Genomic DNA, 14,998 nt, shown 5'->3' with positions numbered 1-14,998 from the left:
TCCAGGAGGTGAAGTGGAAGAAAGTTAACATTTGGCAACTCCAGGAATGTGATATTTTACAGTTCTTAGCAATCAGGATTGTTTAATCCTGTGTTACTGCAAGCAACACCTGAACTCTTAAGTAGTGGCTGGAAACAAAGCTGCTTGCTCTGTAACATTTCCTCCTCATTTGTGGTTATCTTTGGTGTAGTATTGGAACTGAAAACCAGGATCTGTTTTCCATGGGGACTGACAGTTAAACTTCTAAGGTTTCTTTTAAAAGCCTTGTCTTTCACATTTCTTTCTTGGAATATGTTTTATAATTCTAAAGGGATTAATAGTGTGAGGAATAAATGATACTCCTGCAGCTGGAAATAATTGTGGTGTGTGTATACAAGGTTTGAAAATGTTTGGCATGTGTTTATCTTCCTCAAGTAGATGGCTGAATATTAAAGGCTTCATATTGCAACCAGCAAAATTATCTGCATTTGGGAGGACTTCACATATTCATAGGTATCATGGAGGCATCCCATCCTCTGAATGCCTAAAGGAGGTTTTTCTTTTTTTTTTTCTAATTAAAAGGAAAAAAAAAAAGTGCCTTTTTTGTGAGTTCCAGTTCCTCTGTTAACTCAGGTTTTGTTTGAAATAAAATCCTGGGTCAGAGCTGACCTGGTACTTGCTCTGTTTACCTCTGAGTGGCTCCTGGGCTGCCCAGCAGGTGCCTGGCAGCCTGGTGTCTGCTCTCAGCCATGCACACAGCACTTCCCATAGAGCTGCTGAAACCTCTCTGCTTTTTCCTGCAACTACAAATACCTTAAAGTCTTTCATGCTGGAGGTGAGATCTGACACAGGATCAAACTATCAAAGCGATGGGGGATGCTGCCTTGAAAAGCTTCACTTCAAAGGAAGTCCAAGCCTTGAAGGATTGGGCTTCAGGCTCAAGTGTTACTGGTATCTGCAGTCATGGCTATTGGAGCCTGAAGCTTTAATTCTCACCTAAGGAAAGTCAGAATAATTCTCTGATTTTCTTTCTTTCTTTCTTTCTCAGTTCCTGGTGGTCTGCAATTCAGGGGGAGGGAAAGTAAAATCCCCACAGAAATGTTTCCCTTGGTGGAAGCCCTCCTTACATCTACCAACTTTTTAAATGAAATTTAGTCAGTTGTTGGTGAGAGCAAAACTTCCTGCCTAATGTGGGCTTGATTATTTGGGAGAAAAAAATTGGGATGCTTAAAGTCTATGTTTTGTTTTACATTTAGCTACCACCTACTTTTTCTACTATTCAGCCATAAAAGCACATGCCATCCATATTACCACACTTTATGTCCTCCAAGATGTGGTTCAAGCAGAGAATGAATAGGAACATTTGGAAAAACATTTTCTAAGAAAGGATCCTCTGACCTTTTTTTTTTTTTTTTTCTGAATTGGGAATAAACATAAAGAATGGTGTTTCTTGGCTGGACCAGATGACCTTTAGAGATCTCTTCCAACCCAAATCACTTTATGATACCATGATTCTTTCCATTGGTGTCTGAGCCACTCATTAAAAAAAAAACAACAACCAAAAACCCCAAACCTGATTTCCTGTGTTGTTCCATCACAGATATATTTTACTGTTATGCTGCTTCCCTTCTTTGACTGAGATCACAGGTTGGCTTTTTTGAATTCCAACCTTGATTTCATTTTTTTTTCCTAGTGGGACATGTCATGAGGTAGGAAAAAAAATGAGTGTGATATTGTGATTGGCAGGGGAAGATTGAAAGTTAAATGGTGACTGTATCTTGCTCTCAAATTGCTTCAGTTCAAATTCCAGTTCAGTTTCCTCTCTGTAGCCTTTGACCAGCAGTTCTGAAGCAGAAGCTTAATGTCATTGATCTTACCAAAATTTGATCTATCAAGTGGTGACTGCAGATTTAAAAAAAAAAAACAAACACCAAGCACCATATTGCTGAGAATGCAGCAGTTCCTAGTGCAGCTTTAACCAGAAGGGTTATCTAGATCTAAAGAAATTGAATTTCCTGATCCAAATCCTAATTTGCCACCAAACTTAAGAAATACCTTCTGAAAGGGAGGGAGGATGCTGTTCCTGTTCTGAAGGGGAGGGAGGATGGCAGAAAAATGAAACCAAGAAAATGGGTTAGTCTAGCTGCTCTTTGTTGAAATCAGTAGCATATGGATAGGAAAAGAAGATTATTTCTAAATTGCACTATAAAATTATTTTATAGCTGAAAATGGAGATCTGTTATGACAGATTTTATGCAAACAGAGGCTTTACAGCAGGCTGTATTCTGAACATCCAAAATACTCAGAAGTCTGTATGAAAGGCAGCACAGAATCAGACTCTTCAGTCTCAAAAAAATTGTATTTAAGTGTTGAGTTGTGAGCCAGTCTCCCCTCAATACCTGGTCACTACCCTGCCTGTAGAGCTGGCCCTCCTTCTGGCTCTTTTCTTAAGAACATTCTTGTTAAGGCGTTGGGCTATTTCTGTATTTTTTTAAACGGAATTGTTTCCACTGGACGGGGTTTCAAGCAGCTGGTCCTCCTCCAGTGAAAAAGTTTTATTTTTACTGCACTGGGGGAATGAGTTCTAAGTTCAAGCTGAATAAAGGCAGACGATGAATCTGCCAGTTGGTCTGCTTGCTTTCCAACAGGGTCTCCTGGGGTCCCTCTCTGTTCTTTTGGGGTGGCCCAGTTGGACTCAGTGCCACACAAGGGCTTGGTGGGATGCATGGATGTTACACCCTGCTGAAGCATCATGTGCTGAGCAACCTCCTGGTGGATGGTTGGATCCTGGCACTAAACTGTTGCATATTCTTGTTGTGGGACAAATTAACTCTTGAAAGAAAAGTCTGTGTTGATGGAAATTCCCATGAATCCTTTCTCTGCTGGGCGTGCACCTCAGGTGCCCCAGGTTGGAGCCCCAAGGTGAGAGCAGCACAACTCAGAGCTCTGTCAATGTTCTTGCTGAATTTGTCTTTTTGGTGCAGGCCAATGTCACAAAAATGTCACAGTCCCATTGAGAGGAGGATGACAGTGAGCTTGAACAAAACCAGTCATGTAGCCAAACTCATGAACTGGTTTGCAAAGGCTGATACTGCTGTGTGCTGCTTCCCAGCCCTCCAGCTTGGTGTGTGACAGTCTTGGTCTTGTCCCTTGATCTGAAGAGGCTTCTCTGAAGCCAGACAGCAGTGGAGTTTGTCAACACCAGCAGAAGAGCAGAAGAAGCTGAGGTCCTGTTGGGTTTCTTTCTTCTGATAAAGTGAACTGCCACTTGCACCTCTTGAAGGACTTTGTTACCTCAGCTTTTCCCAGCAAAATCTCCTGCTATCAGTGTATGTGTTCATCACATTTCTTACTGTGAGACTTGTTTTGGGCTGTGCAGGGAAGACAGTGAAGGTTGTGATTTATTTTAGAAGATGATACTTCATGGGGACATCTTCCTAGTTTGAAACATTTAGGGCTTCATTTGTTTTAGTTGGTGGCAAAGGTAGGCTGATGGTAACAACAATAAATCATGTTTTCTGAGAGCTTTAGAAATTATTCATAGATGTTGAAATCTATAGCTGTTCTAGGCCCACTTCTTCTATTTTATTTTTGTTTTTCAAACAACAGCTTCTTAAAAATGTGTATTGTCTCTTTCAATGCAGACAGTGAGAGATAGAATAATTTTAGAAAATTCCAGAGCCAAAGAATTTTTGTTTTTAAAAGCAAATTAAATCCTTACTTACATGATATCCCTTTCTGCCATTTGTTCCAATAAAGAATAAAAGCAAGATGGTTCTATAGAGGTGTAAGAGCAGGGGATGGTAATCAGGACTCTGGAGTCTTATTCCCACACGGTGGCCCATGGAGAGGCTCATCCAAAGGCAGAAACTCCAGCTAGGAAGCAGCAGCCCATGACAGGGCTGTGGTTGCACACCAGAACAGGGGAGAGGCAACCAAACTGTGATGTGACACAGCAACCAGTGCTCCAAAACCCAGCCAGATGCACTGCTCCACTGCACCAGTTCACTGCTTGGCAGTGGCTCTGTGGTCATGTTCAGGATCTGATTGTGAGAGAATCACATTTCCTCCTCACTGCCCCCAGGTTCTGCCTCTGATAATAGCAGCAAGGAAGAGGCTGAGGATCCATCTGCTGTGAGCTGGAGTCACCATTCCTGCTGCAGCTGCTGTGCTCAGCTTGTCTTGCACAAGGAGAGATGTCTTGCACAAGGCAGTGCCTGCAGATACCAAACCTTCCCCAGTTCCTGGTTCACAATGAAAAGGAAGGGAAAGCTTGGGAGCATCTTTATACTTTCTGAGCTCCATCGATACTGTTTTAAAATTACCAGCTATATTCTGTCCTACTGAATGCTGGATGGAAAAAAAAAAAAAAAAAAGAAACAAAAAAAGCCCACACTGCTTTTCTTTTCTTTAAAACTTAGGCATTACAGAGGAAAGAAGAGAATTAAAAGCCAGGAGTGGAGAAGAGGCTCTGGGCATCTCTGCTGGCAGATTGTGGATTAGCTGAACACCCAGTACTGGTCCTACCATGTCCCTCCCACCCGCACTCTGCTGTCCCCACATCTGCTCAGTTTCTGCTACATGGGCAAGGAAAACTTGGTGGGAGTTTTCAACTCGCTGACACATCTCTTTCCTCAGGAAGAGCAGCTGCTAGGTTAGCCCCATAATGATGACTTTCAGCATCAGCCCATCCCATGGAGCCCAGCTTGTCCCCTCGGATTTGCAGCTGGTGCTCTCAGGCACTCAGCTCCCCACTGTCTCTGCAGCAGGCAGGGGTGGCTCATCCCGCCAGACTCCCTGCACTTGGCAGGAAAAGATGCAGCTGACTCTTAGGATGTTCAAGATATTCCAGAAAAGTCTTTGGTTTATTGTTATTTCCACTTAGAAAACACATTTCACTAAAAAAAGAATTCCAAGTATTAAGAAACATCTTGGTCTTGCTCTCCCATTTGCAGCAGCGAGAACCAAGAATAACTCTCCTGCAGCCAGGGGTGTAATGTGGGATAAAACCAGAGCCATGCCAGTGACAGGATTAATCTCTCAGAGCACTGGCTTTCAAGCATCCTGGGACATAAATCAGATCTTCAAAACCTTCCAGCTCCCTTTTAGACACTTCTTAGCTGATCACAATTTCAGATTGACTCAGGTCGAATGTTCAGAGCTTGTGATGACTGATGTGTGGGTGTTACAGTGTGCTGGATGGGCAGTCAGTTTGGGATGGGGTGGCTCTGCAGGTCTGTGTGGTTGCTTTCACCCTCCCTCCCTGGCCACCAGTATAGTGGTACTGGAGAGTGATGGGATGCACTCACAGCTCTGAAAAGCCTCTTTGCAGTTTTTCTTGAAGGCAGCAAAAGGAGCAGGATTTGTGATTTGGGAGCAGATTGGGAGTTTCAAATGCTGCACATCTGGGGAAGGAGGAGAACCCCCCTCAAATGTGCTGCCTGTGCTCTTTGCTTCTCAGAGTTTCTTTTACTGCAGCTCAGCAGCTCTCACAGGGCTGGAGAGATGAAGGCAACACCCAAAACTGGGTCTGTGGAAGGAGAACAGGAAATGCAGCTGTGCTTCTCTCTCTTGAGACCTTCAAGTCATCACATTGGCATCAGGAAGGGAGGCCAACCAAGCCACTTTCCAGGACACCCTGTGCCCCAGGGGACAATGCCATTCCTGGGGCAACATGTGCCAAAGCTCTTCAGCATGAGTACAGTGGTGGTGAGGACACCCAGCACACTGTAACCAGCCCCGCAGACCTTGGCTCCACACCCAGCAGGAGCACCCATTTCCAAGAAGCTGCCCTGAAGCCTTCACATTTATTTTCTCCTGGCCAACTAGTAATGAAGTTTTAAGAAGTTTTGAGCTGCAGTGTTTGAATTACTCCAAATCCATGTGTTCATCATGATGCTAATACCTTATTTTTTCTCACAGAATTTTCACCCAGGGCTGCCCACAGGGTTTCCAGTAGCCAAAGGCTCCCAAATGAGCAGGGCTCACCCAGGGGTGCTGTTGGAGGGACAAAATCCTCCATGGAAACACAGGGTCACCCCTCCTTCTCAGTGCCAGGCCTGGGGAGAAAGAGCCCACTGCTCATGAAAACACCCCCAGTTTTGTTTTCCTTGCTTTGAAGCCTTCATATCCCAAAGCCAAACCTCAGCTCCATCAGCTGCATCCTCACGATCCTTTTTTGCTGCCCTGGTGCAATGCAGGAGTCATGGTGAAGACAACACAACCTTGCTTGCCCATCAGGGATATCTCCTGCAGCAGCCTCTTTGTTGTTCCAGCCCAGGGAGCTCTTACACGTTCCAGGCTGTAAGACACAGAGTGATGGGTCAAGGCAAGGCCAGAGATCCCAAGGCAAAGAAATGAAAACAAAGTCCTTTAATATAAATTATATGTTTTTCTTGTCCCTGCTCAATTTACACACTGCATTTCTGACTTGGCTCTGGCAAGCAGAGTTTATCTGGCAGGGGACAACTCTCATTAGCAACAAAGGACAGCACCAGGTTTTTCTGTCCTCTGTTTAAGCAGTCTCTTTTGCTTGTATTTTCATTTTAAAAGGATTGAGCAAATGGCTCAAAAGTGACTGAGGTGACTGAGGCTACATCATCCTGCTCCCTTCCCATGTGCCTCCAAGTATTTTATAAGTTTGAGGGAAAATAAAACATTGAATCAAGTACAATTTTGACTTGCTGAATCAAAAAGGTAAAAGAAAACTCATCTCCAGGAGACAAAAAAGAAGTGAGCTTTCAGCTTCTATTAAAACTGGTGGCTGGTATTTTTGAAAAACGTTGGGTGATGATAACACAGGCTAATATTTTAATAATATTTTGAATAATCTCTGTTTACACAGAAGCTGTGTTTTACATGAAGGTCATTCCTATGAAGTCAGTATCTTTTCTCAGAATAGCATTCTCTTTCTTTGGAAAACCAGAAGTGCAAAAGCTGTTGTTTATATAAGACTGTCCAATTCTATTCCTCTCCTCTGCCCTGGCTGAGGCAGTGAGCAGAGCAACCATTGCCCCACTGCATTAGCACAGGTCCAGTGCTTAGCTTACCCCCTTGCCTGATTTTTTGAGGGGGCTGTAGCATCCCAGGTGGGGCAATTTTAGTGTTTGCAGCTGGAGGTTGGGTACCTACCTGCTCCTTCTGTGCAGAGATCCTCCTGCATCTGGTGTGGAGGGCTTGGTAAAACAAGGTCCCCCAGGCCGCATGTGGGATGTGGTGGCTGTGAGACACCAAGGGGAGACATTGGTGGGAGTGAAAAGGAGGGTCCCAAACTTGGGGCTTCTCCAGCAAAGAATCACAGAATCAGACAGCTTGGAAAGGACCTCTGAGATCATCAGGTCCAACCCTTAATCCACTACCACTGTGGTTACCAGACATGGCACTGAGTGCCACATCAGTGTCTTCTTAAAAACCTCCAGGGACACAAGATCCACCACCTCCCTGGGCAGCCCATTCCAATGCCTGATCACCCCCTCTGTAAAGAATTTTTTCCTAATATCTAACCTAAAGCTCCCCTGGCAGAGCTTAAGTCCATGCCCTCTTGTCTTACTGGTAGCTACTTGGGAGAAGAGACCAACCCCCCCCCAGCTCCAACCTCCTTTCAGGTAGCATCCCACAGATCATCTTCAAGGATTATTTTTATGGCTTTGTAGATGAAACATAAAAGGATCACCCAAGACAAGCTGAAGGGCTAATTCTCCCTCCAGGTCCCTGGTGACCAGAGAAAGTGATTTGGGCCACTCTCAAGGACAGCAAGTAAATCCACTTCAGTGATGGGGTTGCTTCCAGCCCTGCTGACTGCCCCAAGGCCTGGAGGTGAGCTGGTGGGAGCCAGGACCTGTTCTGCACCTTCAATGGGACAACATGGATTTAAGGATCTGGGTCTGAGCACTTCCCTCCCTGGGAGTGGCACTTCCCTCCAGGAGACAGCAGAGGTCTGTCCCTTTGCCTTGGGGAAGTGCTCCGTGATCCTTGGGTGGATTTTTGCTCTGGAAATATTACACATCATGACACACTTGCAACTCCCTTTTCAATTCTGCTCTGCCAGACAGCAGATCCCTTTGTCATGTTGCCTATAGCAACATCTCCTGGTTGGAAATAAGGGAGCTGTGACAAACAGATAGGTTTGCTGCTAAGAATGGCTGATATAATGATGATGATAATGATAACTATTATTAACATTATTATCATTATTACTACTATTACTATTATTGATATTATTATTTTAATTACTGTTAATATTGTTATTACTATACAGTACTACTACCACTATTATTGATAGCTCTGAGGGCCTTGCAGCAACTATTTTTGGTTAGGGATGCAGAGGTGTGCACTCCAAAATCAGCATCACCCAGAGGGCACCTCTGCAAGCTTCAAGCCCAGCAGCTTGGGGCAGGGGGACCAAGATCACTTCAGAGCCAATTCTCTCCTCTTGCTTAAACAAGTGAGGTTCCTACTTACCAGCTCCTGACCATTCCTGCTCAACACACAAATCAGAGGTACCCATGAGGATACTTGGGTTTTCCAGGACACCATTATGCCAATGGCTCAGCAGCAGCATTTGAAACAGGTGTATATATAGATATATAGATGTATAGATATATATTGCTATCTAGGGGACATTGCCATTATCCATTAATTCAGGCTTTTTGTCTTAAATTTCATCCCATTTCTATTATTCCACTCCCCAGGGCCATTTAGTTCCTCTGGAATTATGTGCAAATCCTTTCTATTTTTTTTTCAGGGAAAGCTATTAGATATTTATGTTTCCACAAATTCATTAGGATATTGTTTCAGGTGCCACTGGCATTGCCAAAAATACTAAATGATCCCCAAGATGGATCTTTGAGGATCTCCAGGAGTTACCTCCTGAGAAGTAAAGGCCTGAGAAAACCTTTACTGATCCAGAGCACTGGTATCTCCCTTAGCCCATTTGTTACCCATCTCAGAGGTTCCTCCCACCAGACAGCCTTTCCCATTTTAACAATTTCACATGGGACACCATAAAAATAAAGTGCTAAAGTCTAGCAGAAGATGACTGAATGCCTCAGCCTAGAAAATTATTTAGTTACTCAGGAAAGCTTGCAGAATCCTCTGGCAGTGATTTCACTTGGCAGCCCTACTGCAGACAAGTGGAACTGGAGTTGCCTGGGCATCTTTCTTGCTTTTCTTAAATTACCATTTTCCAGTACAGCTTCTAAACCACCATGGATTCATTTCAAATGTTTGCTGCTGTCCTTGCAATTTCATGGCCATTTCTTCCCTGACTCTGAAGTGGAGCTGGCCAGTTCCTCCAATTTGCGTGCACTCAGTATCCTTGAGATTTTCTTTCCCTTTAGATGTGGTCATATCCATCTCCATCTCCATCTCCATCTCCATCTCCATCTCCATCTCCATCTTCACTTTGTCCTGAGATTCAGCATCCTCCTTCATCCCAAAGCCTGACACTGAACCTCAAAGCCACCTCATTTGAGGGACACAGTTTCAGTAGCTTAAGACTCCATCACACCCTGGGGCACAAAGAAGCCACATTTCTCTTTTTTTTTTCTCATTTACAACTCACAAACATTTTGCTACTTGTTTTGATTTCCTTTGCAAGATCCAACACAGCTTGGCTTTGGCAATCCTCACGTTACCCCTGCACTGCCTGACCTTTAACATAAACTTCTCTTTGCTGGTTAAGCCCTTTTTCCATCCATCACAGGCTTGTGGTTATTCCTAATATTCTTTTTGTGGTAATTCTTCATCCAGTTAAGGCTTTGGCCTTTCCCCTTAGAGGTTTCCTCTCTTGCCTGGGATTGGGTTTCATTCCAGATTGGTGTAAGTTCAGTCAGTTTCCCTGATTAATTCCCCTAATTTCTCAAAATTCCCCCTTTGAAAAAGCTGGCAGCAGACTAACTTCTCCTTCTTTGTGAATTAAGTTGAAATATCATGAGGGCATTCAATCCAAGGTATTTTCTATCACAAATTCCTTTATAATGTCCTTACTTCCTAATAAATCCAAGCAAATCCAAGTCAGTTGGATTCTTCAGTGAAGGAGCCAGACTGTTGTGCCCAGCAGTACCTGAATGTCACCATTACCAGCAGCATGATGGGAAGTTCAGGTCTTCATTAGAGACACCACTGCCATGCCTGGCAGTATCAGCCCTATGACAACAGCACAGAAATCCCTCTCCATACCCACATCTGACCCTAGGATCTAGGGGAAAGAGCCAGCAATCCCTCACATGTTCTTTGAGGCTCTTGTCTCCTTCCTGTCACTGCTGCTACCTCTTAGATACTTCTAGCCAAAGCACCAAAGGCTGTGATTCCTCTTTTCCAAGCTGTGTTCTCATAGGATTGTATTTCTGCAGAGCCACTACCAGGCCCACTTCCTCATCTCCATCCCCTGCCTCTCCCAGGCTCCTCTTCCCACAAACTCCCTCAGCCTGGCTCAGCTGTTTGCCTGATCTTCTCCAGACTCACCCAGGAAGCTGCCACGAGGAGCAGCTGGTTTGCTTGGTATGAAGTTAACCCCTTTGAAAATTCTTCTACTGATTGTCCCTTTCCTTTACCAGGAGTCACAGTCTCTAAGCTCCTTAGCTCCTGCTTTATCTTAGACCCCTAAAACCAATGTCACTTGGAATCACAGACTGTCAGGTTGCAAGGGACCTCAAGGATCATCTGGTCCAAAAGCGTTTGTAGATTCTTTATTGGAAGCTGGGCCCCATCCTCAATCTCAAGGACAAGGATGACTCCAGTCCAGCTGCTGTCTCATCTTCTGGCCTTCTCTTTTGCCTCTTGTCCTTATCATGTGAAGCTTTGTAATCCCCTCAGCCCACAGGAACAGGAATGTTTTAGGAACTTGGAGGCTTATAGGTCGTAAAAGGCTGAATTCTTTGGGACTCAGGTACAAATGGGATGTTGAATAGGTACTGCTGCTGCTCTGCTGAGATCAGGAGGGATGAGCCATGAGTCAGGATTTTTGCAGGTGATGATAACACAGCTGGGGGGCTCTGGGACCCTGGTGCAGTCCCACCAGTGGATGCCCAGTCCAGTGTCACATTGGAGCTGCTCCCAGGGCAGGTCTCACAACAGCATTCCTCTCCCCAGTGAGCTGGGGTGAGTCTGTGCATCAAAAAAATCTCATCTATTAAGGACTTCAAGTGCATTTTTCACATGGGAAAAATCTTGCTGCTGGTGCAGGATCCAAGGAGAAAACCAATGTGTGCTGGGTGAAGGCTGCCAAGTGCTGGGAAGTGTTTGCTCTAAAGAGGTGTATGAAATTCCTCTCTAAAACCAAAATGAACCCATCCCACGGTAGCTGCTCTGGGTCTGAACAGATTGACTCCATGATGAGGCAAGGAGGTTTGTAATAAAGAGGCTATGCAATAAAATTAAGAGTTTTCAAGTGCATTCCAGTTCCTACAAACACATCATCCCATTTTTTCCATACAGACTCAATGCACTGTTATTGGGTTGAACTTTTTACCTAGAAAGGTCTAAGTTTGAGGTTAGTGGCCACAGGGAGAGAACAGACAATTTTCCCCTTCCATGGACACACAGCACACTCTGGAATCAAATCCTTCCCCTTCAAATCCTTCTTTTGCTACCTGTGGTGAAGAAATTTATTATTTTACACTTACTCTTAAATTTTCTTGTTCCCTGTGATGAACTCAATTTCATATTATTTAATTTGTATTATTATTCCTTTTTTTTTTTTAGTTATTTTCTTATTCCTATTCTTATTTTATTCTTGTTCCTCTATCTATTCCTCTACTATTTCTGTTGCTATTACTCTTACTATTAATTACTATTACTATTACTATTACTACCATTACCATCATGATTACCATATTGCTGCTACCATTACCATTTCTATTGCATCATCATCACCTTTGCAGGCTGAAGCCACCTTTTGCACCAAAATCTGACCATGCTGAGTGCTGCACAAACACAAACTGTCCCTGGCCCTCATCCTGGCACCTTCCCAGTCCAAGCTCCAGGGTAGAGTGGGCAGGATGGGGCTGTAGGGTTGAGTGGTTCCCACACTGCTCCAGGTGGAGCTTTGCCCAGGCACTGGCACGAGGCTGCTGGAGAGCATCAGTGGGGACCTGGGGATGGTGGGTGCAGGTGGGGTGGAGGGGGAGTTGATGGTGCAGCCCCAGTCAGGGTCGGGTGAGGCTGCAGAAGAGGCACAGCATCTGGGTAACACGATAAGGAGCTCAGGGAGTCTGAAAATAAAGGCTCATCCATCTAAAAAAAGCCCCACAGTGAGGGAGAGGCATTATTTAACACCTAAGTGAAAGGGCTCTTACTTCAGCACCAGATTTAGGCTTGGGGAACTCATACAACAACTTCATTTCAAAAGCAGAGGTACACCAACTATCTACCTTTATGTAGATAATAATTATAGTGATAATGATAACAACAACAACAACAGCAGCAACAACAACAAAAATCATCATAATGGTCAAATGTTATTATTTACAGCTTGAGACAGTGTTTTGGGTCAGGTTTTGGGCACATGGTCCCAGTGTGCAAGGCACTGTACAAACACCTAAATGAGGGCAGCCCTTCTCCCCCCAGCTCCTCAGCCTTAAGGCTGAACAGGGAAAAAGGGGAAGGGGTGGTACAGGAGGACCTAAGGGCCTGGGCTTTCCCTGCTTGTTTCTGGCAGGGTTGAGTCAGAAACAGATGTGGGAGGCAGCAGGGTGAGAGGGATGGAGCAGAGGGGCAGGGTGGGATGGATGCTTTGAGGACAAACCTGCCAGCAGCAGCATGGGGGAGAAGTCTGGAGGACCATAGATGTGTCCTGCAGAGGAACAGGGCATGGAAGGGGAATGTTTTCCTGTGGAGGAGCAGGGCATGGATGGGGACAGTGCACCCCAGCCCCTGCTCCCCACTGAGGAGCAGACTGGTTACTGCTGCCCCTGGCATCATGTCCACCCCAAACTCAGCTTTTGCTTGCCTGAAGCAGGCACTGGCTTCAGATCCCTAGCTCCCTGCAACCCCAAACTTGACTGGGGCCAAACCTACACAACATGGACTCCCTGCAGGTTTGAGCCAGGAGTGCCCTGCTCACAGGCTCCTCTCCAGCACCTGTGAGACATGGCTGGACCCACAGCCCCTGGGGGTTCCCCATCCCTGCATCCTGCTTTACCCAGCTGCAAAGAGGGGAGAGGCTTCCCACAGCCCAGGTCTGCACCTGGATGATGGGCTGATCCTCCTCCTTCCACAGTCCTAGAGAAGATGGTTTGGGTGTTCCATGTTCCCCATGGGCTCACCAGGTCCCACCACTGCTTTGGTGGGTTCAAGGCATGGATAACAACAGAGCAAAGATGTGGTGGCCACTGGTCCTCCAATAAGAGCAGAAAACCACTGGCTTTGGTGCTTGGCCTGCTTATATCTGGATGTTATGAATTCAGGTGGAATTCATTCCCTAAGCAACATTTTTTTTTTTTTTTTGGCACTCCAAATTGCAATGTGATGATAACAGTGAGCCCACCAGAAAAGGTCTTCTAAAAAATACTGTCAATTAATGGACCAAGGGAAGGAACCTCTGTCTCCTCATGCCCTGTCATATCCTTCTCACTCCTGGCACTTCCTTCTAGCAGGATTTCTCCAGCCCAGGTTGATCGTGTGCCAAGCAGGGGAGTGCCAGGGAGATGTTGGCTGCTGCCAGGGTCCCCTGTCCTCACCCCAAGCCCAGCTGTCCTGTGGGAAGCTTTGCATGCCTGAAGGGTCACTGGCTGCCCACCCTGCTTCTGCAGGGCCCGAAGGTGCTCCCAGCAGACACGGGCACTCTGGGGGTGTGTGTGTGTAAACAGGGTATCAAAAAGGCCACCAAGCAGCTGGGGAAGCCATCATGATGAGCAGGCATAGGTATGACCTCCTAGTCAGGACAGCACTGGGGTTGCCACCCCCCAGCTTTTATCTTGCTGTTGGCTCTGTGCTGCCTCTCGCAACAGCACCCGGGAAAACACAAATTCCTGTCCAGCACCCAGCTCTGCAGTGGGTCCTCAGCCCCTCACAGGATGGATGTGTCCCTGGGTCTCATCTCTCATCACTGCCCTGCTCTGTGTCAAAGCAGAGGGCACAGATGAAGGAGGGAGGTCCGGGCTGCAGCACGGCCGTGCAGGGTTACTCCGGAAAATATGCACACTGATATTTTATTCATCTAAAGCTGAAGTGGTAGGTATGAAAGAAAATAGCTTGTGGTCTTTCAGACCTCGAGTCAATGAATTCCTGGGCCTTTTATAGCTCAGGAATGCCGGGCACTCTCGGTTGGTTTTACAAGGCTGTGAAGCTGCAGCTTAAGGTCTGGATGAACATTAATCACGGCGGGGACGATGACAGCTGCTGGTGTTTAACTGGGCTTCTGCACATTGCATTCTGTTTTCTATACTGCTCTGCTTTGGGCTGTGTGTTGGGGGAAATATTACCTTCTGGCCTGGGGGACCACTGGGTCCACCAGTTTTAGCACTGGGATTCGAGGGGGTCCATGCCCAGCACACCAATGCAGTGCCAACACAGGGAGCAGCCTGGCACCAATCTCGGGCACATCCCTGCACTTTGCTTGCCCCCAGGCTGAGACCACTCTTGCAACACAGGGGTGAGGAGGAGCATTTCCCAAATTACCTTGACCTTGGTAAATAAAACTACAGACCTGTAAGAAGATGGGGCTTGAGGTCCACGTGCAGATGATCTCTGCAGGCTGACAGCCGGGAAGGGCAGCCCAGCACAAACCCCACCAGGAACCACTGACCCCCCAGAGCTCCCGCACCTCCATGCTCTCCACTTTCTGGATGAGAAGCCCATCTGCTGCAGGATATTAAAAAACTGGCTATGGGTGGTGCAGGAACACAGCAGGATGCTCAAACTCAGACTGGTTTGTTGGGTTGCATCCAGACCCCAGACTGGGGATCCCAAGGGCAGCACCCTTCGTGCTGGTGAGGGGCGTCTGCCCTGTGCACTGCAGCCTGCCTCAAGCTCAGCTCTGAGGTATTTAACAATGCAAGAAGTCTCAGCTCTTCCTGAA

The sequence above is a fragment of the Heliangelus exortis genome, chromosome 1 (genome assembly GCF_036169615.1).
Source record: "Heliangelus exortis chromosome 1, bHelExo1.hap1, whole genome shotgun sequence".
Lineage (NCBI taxonomy): Eukaryota > Metazoa > Chordata > Aves > Apodiformes > Trochilidae > Heliangelus > Heliangelus exortis.
This window is presented reverse-complemented; position numbering follows the sequence as displayed.